Raw genomic sequence first — 6,000 nt, 5'->3', positions numbered from 1 at the left:
ACCTGTGAAACATGAGTACAATTTTGTGGTACACCATAAACAAATATATAATCATAATCAAAATATGACATTATTTCTGATCCTTTACTTTATGAAGTTTAAAGGTGAATTGCTGTCTTATTATAGAAAATTGATATTAAAAATGTCATGGAACTGAAATTGGCTTCCTTTATTAAGTCTGAAACCCAGGTATCAAAGGAAAAGACTGGTGGGCTATAACCCATAGAAGCCAGAAGAAGAGAAACCCAAGAGGTGTTTTGTTGAAATTTACAGGTGAAAAAAAGGTTTGTTGGGTGTAAGAGAGTTGAAGAAGTGTTTTTTTAGTCTGATCTGAGACTGGACTTCTTCCTTACTCAGCTTTACATGAATGTGACATTTCAGAAAAAAATGTCCCTCACCTGGCAGAATGAGAATTTTGGCTTGAGGCATCTGGCTACCTATACAACTCCACCTGGAGCAGACATCTAAAACAAATAAGTGACCATTGTCCTTTCTTTATGTCTCTGATTTTTCTGGTAAATTGTTATTTATTATAATCTTGTAATCAATCAATATTTAAACCAAATATTTTGACTTGCATTTATCTAAATTTGAAATAGCTTGATTAATATGTAGTTTGGCATAACAATTATGACAGTCTATTTGTTAAGTGGAAAGGTATTCTCCAAATGGGGGAATAACAAAAATAATGATAATTTCTGTATGTAACTGAATTTTTTGTGAATATGAGATCAAATGACCTTGGACAAGATATTTAATATCTATGGGCCTCAATTTCTTTTTCTATGAACTGAAGTGAATTAGTACAACCAAAACATTATGCATTCAAACAGAAATCAAAGCATCCTAAGGGGTTTCCTCACATCCTAACTAGTTTTTCCATTGCCAATGAAGATAAGTTTCAGGATGCTCTTCAAGAAGTTGGGAAAATTGAGAAATCTTTGCTCAGAAGTTTACAACATTTCCTGGAGATCTTTTGGTGTTTTGGGGGAATTTGTTTTATAAGGCATGGTATTAATGATAGTCACCACAAACATCACCTTTTTGACCTTGTGAGTCTCACAGGGTATATTGGGGATAATCACAATTCAATCATAATTATACTCATCTGTTAGGAAATTTTTGTTTACCACTTTGATTTAGTATTTGGCTCTTATTAGTTAAGACCTGGGCTTACTTTCACCTTAATTCCAAGTTCTTCAGACAAGCCACTTGCATGATAAGCTTACAAATTGTGGTGGGGGGGCTGGCATAATTAGGATTGTGTGTTGACAGTGGATAAAAGAATTTTGAGACTCAATTCCTTTGGGGGATAATCTGAAACACTTAGAGCTTGGAAGTCATATCTTGGAAGACACCAATTTTGTTGATCACTAATGGATTCTGAAACACATATTGTTCCATCTGAATAAGCCCTTTGCCTAGATAAAAAAAATTACCTCATGATTCTGTGAAGATTTATATTGCATAGCTTTTACAGGTAATGAATTGGTTTGTTTATGGGAAGGACAAACAAACTCATTATACAAAGGTAATTGTTTTCTCTACTATCTTGCTAACCAAAGCAATAAAGAAAAATACATGAGATTTATTTCACTTACATTTTCTTAATTTATTCATTCTGTTTGTTGTCAATTTTAATCTCCCAATGTTTGATTTAAAGGACTCTGTCCTTAGTAATAATCCTAACTCTTACAATTATGAACCAATATTTCTTAATATTAAAACACTAAAGGAACATCAAAATACAATGATCACAATTATTCAATCTAAAAACTTGAAAACTTCTTAATTTAATTTAATACATTTTTTACAAAATATCTTGCACAGATCAGCCTATATGTGTGTGTGTATGTCTGTGTATGTATATCAATTATCTAATTAAAAGGCAACATATAGATGAATAAATTTCTTAAATTCAATTACTAAATAGCAAGAAGCCCTGTTCTTTTTTTCCCTTAGGACTATATTTTGGCTTAAATCAAAACAACTCTGGTCTGATAGCACATGGTGAACTAGGAAATTATCTTGCTGCTAGCAAGGTGTGATCACCTTCAAAAGGAGTCTTACACATTTCTATTTCAAATCCTTTCTCCTAGTTTAAACCTAATTTGCTAAATTTATAAAGGGAAAGCACATCTTTTCAAGTTTCTGGCTGAAACCAAGCCACTCTACTATTAACATTCTCTAGCATGGAGCTAAACCCTGAAATTAAAAAAAAATGATGCATCCTAAATTACATGATAATCTGCTATTGCTTATTAATTTTAAATTGTTCTTTTAAACAATTAGATATAAAACCTAAAGTAATAAAAGAAATAATTCACATTTTAGAATTTTCATTTCATTTAGACTGGTGTTAGAAATGAACTCAGTTGTCCATGAGTCTTATTTTTTCAAATGTTATCAAATAGAGACTTAGATTACTAATTTAATATTCTGAGTAATATTTTTTTAAAAAACAGTTAAGTTCAGAAAAGGACTTACTGTTTCCATCTTTTATTCTGAAACAAAGAGCTTGACTTCTCCCTGAGAATTCCCAAATTATTACTATGCTATTAGGACTTTTATGTAATATTTTAAATCTACTCCAAATATGAACACATCTTAAATTATTTTAAATAAGGAGTAGCTAGTTGGCTCAATGGATTGAGCACTGATCCTAGAGTTAGGAGGACCTGAGTTCAAATCAGTCCTAAGACATTTAATACTTACCTAGCTGTGGGGCATTAGGCAAGTCATTTAAGCCCATTTACTTGCAAACAGTATTTTATTTCAAATCTGGGTTCCACATTAACTTAAGCTTATAGCACATGCATATCTTAAACTTTTGCTCTCATTAAAAGAATGACTCAAACATACTTAATCAAAATGTATTTTCCCCAAAATATTCCCAAATATACCTTTGATTTTCCTTATTCTGTTATACTTATTGACTCACATTCCTGTCCTTAAATTAGACTTTGAAACTATAATTATCCTAAAAATTTCCCATTCTTCTTTTTACTTAAAAATTCCCTCTAAGAAAAAAATTAAAGAATCAATTCCTATCTAAACATGTAGCTGAAGGCAGGTGTCAGATTCACACACCTAATCTGTCTGGCTTTTAAATCGAAATAAAACATCTTTCTATAAAGATCCAGGACATCAAAGAAAAATTCCATTATAGATATGATTTTTAATGTCAGTGTCCAGGCAGAGGTCACGTGGGCAGTCAAACATCTTAAGCCAGATTTATTCTACCAGCTGAGACATTATTCAAATATCAATTCTGGAGGAATCAAGTCAAAAAGGTCCTACCTCAGGTCACACTAAAAAGCTGCCTCTTCATCTTTGTATCCCTTTCACCTGAAATCTTCAGTACATTGGCTTGCTTGGCTCCAAAAATACTGACCCAGAAACTCTTCTTTTTGCTAACCATCCAGTTATCAGACATAAAAAGAGAAAAATGTTTAGTTCCATTATCTAAATAGTTGTTTTACCTAATTACAACTTCAAGTGAGTCCAATTCACTAAATTCCAAATATAGTCTTTTTTTATTTTATTTTTTTAGGTTTTTGCAAGGCAAAGGGGGTTAAGTAGCTTGCCCAAGGCCATACATCTAGGTAATTATTAAGTGTCTGAGGCCGGATTTGAACTCAGGGACTCCTGACTCCAGGGCCGGTGCTCTATGCACTGAGCCACCTAGCCACCCCCTAAATATAGTCTTAATGGGGTCCCAATTAATGAATCCCCTACTTAAAAGTTCTGAGTGTCATTCCTAGGTCCTTGCTAAACCAGAAATTCTTTAACTATGGCTGGCCCTACATGCCTCATCTCCTACCTTTTGCTTAAGGCCTCTGATCTCCAGATCCTCATCCCTTTGTCTGAAATCATGTCTATTCTATCTCTATATAAAGATGGTATATCAGGTTCCCTCTGGCTAGGGAACATTACTTCTAGCCTCTTGTACTTTACACCAAATAAATACCTCCTTTGGCTAGGAGATTGTTTATCATCTTCTAAATTCTCACATAACAATTAAGCTAAGTATTGCCACAGAAAAATCTCAAATTATCTTTCATGTTTATCTTTCTCATTTTACATATATATGCCTTTACTTCTAAGCAAGGAACCACAGTTTTGGAATATATATATATGAAAATGTTATATCCAAAATAGTCCCAGTATACATATATAACTGAAAAATTTCTATACATAAACTTGCTTAACTACTAGCCATGCTTCATTGGAACTTCAGGTGACATTAAGTTTACAATTTGTGTTAGAAAATTATCTTCCATTATTCCATTGTACATGAACTGATAAATGTATCCCAGAAGAAGTCATAAATTTTTATCTTTCCCTTATTACACCTTCATAGTAATAGCATGTTAATTCCAGGCTTTAACATTTCAGTATTCAAATAGCTTATAGGTTCACAAGAGATATCTCTCTGCAGTTACCAAACAGTATCACTTATTTGATAAAAACAACTTACTCATCACTAAGTTACCTTATAGTGGGACCACACAACTGCTATTTATTCAGTCATCCATCAGGGACCCCCATATCAGTTATACCCAGATCTCCCAAGTATCCAATTACATATATATATACATATGTATATATATATATATATACATATGTATATATACATATATATATGACATTTAAAACCCCATTGCAATTCTTATTTATGCCATAATTAATATGATAGCCAAGGACTAAATCATTAGATGACACTTTAGTTCATTTAGTTTGCTGTCAACTATCCAATTAAACTTACAGTTTAATTTGATAAAAACTTTAATGAATGTTATACAGAGAATCCAGCACTCAACTTCCCAAAACTCCATCCAATATAAAAATATAATTGTTATCATTAGGATTAACATTAAAATGAATTATAGATTTTTCCCAAAAGAAATGAGTAAATATCCCTGAAAACATAATTATATATTTTTCTTCTTAGTAACACAATACCAATAGAGTTCAATAGAGTTCAAGGTCCTTAAAAAATATTAACAATCTAGATTATTTAATTTCTTTCATTCTGTACAGATTTTGTTAGAATGTAACAACACTAATACCCCTCTTTTTAAACCCTCAGACTGATTCTCAAAACTAGTTCTGAAGGGGGTCAACCTTAAAAATGGAGTCGGAATCAGTACCTTAAGCCACATGACAAGAGCAGAGGCATTCATCAGACATGATTTACTTCCAATAAACTTGTCTCCCCATCCCTGATTTCTATTTTTTATATTTTCTTCCTTTCCCAATCATATACCACACCTGTGATAGGATGTCTTTCCCTCTAAGGCTTAAGCACTTGAAGTCTCACCCACCCCAACCCCTTCCACTGGCAGGGCACTCCTCAGCTGAACTCAGTTTAGAGTTCAAATCTTACTAAGATGGTGGATGGGATCAGTTGTCTAACTCCCCACGGCCTTCCTCCAACTGAGGGAGAAAGCATGGAATCTTTCCTAGTCAGGCATAGGAATAAGGAAATTTCCCCTCCTCTGACTTCTCAATCTTAATCATCTCCCTTAAAATTCTCTCTTTTCCTAAACTCTTTGCTAATCACAACTTTTTCCCTTTAAGTGTTCCTTCTTCCTTTCTTTAACTCCACATACCATCACAGCTACTTCCAGCTGAGCAAGAGAGGGGCTGATCTCCATAAGGGGAATGCTGCAGACATACTTTCTCTTCCCCCACCTTCCAAAACTCCTCAGCCCAACTCCCAGAGCCCCCAGTCTAAAACTTAGACTGAGTCCCCAGACCCAGAAATATTTAACCCAGACCACTTACCCAAGACAGCATAGATAACATATGAACACACACACACACACACACACACACACACACACACACACGAGCATTAAAAGTAATTCATATACCAAACTGGATTTAATCAGCTTCCTTCCAGCTTCTGGGTTCTGTCCTCCAGCAACCAAATCTCAAGCCTCCTCAGCTCCCCAAGTCTGCCAGCAATCTTTCCCATGGTGGCCTTTAAATATT

This window comes from Macrotis lagotis, chromosome 1 (assembly GCF_037893015.1).
Source record: "Macrotis lagotis isolate mMagLag1 chromosome 1, bilby.v1.9.chrom.fasta, whole genome shotgun sequence".
NCBI classification, from domain to species: Eukaryota; Metazoa; Chordata; class Mammalia; order Peramelemorphia; family Peramelidae; genus Macrotis; species Macrotis lagotis.
This window is presented reverse-complemented; position numbering follows the sequence as displayed.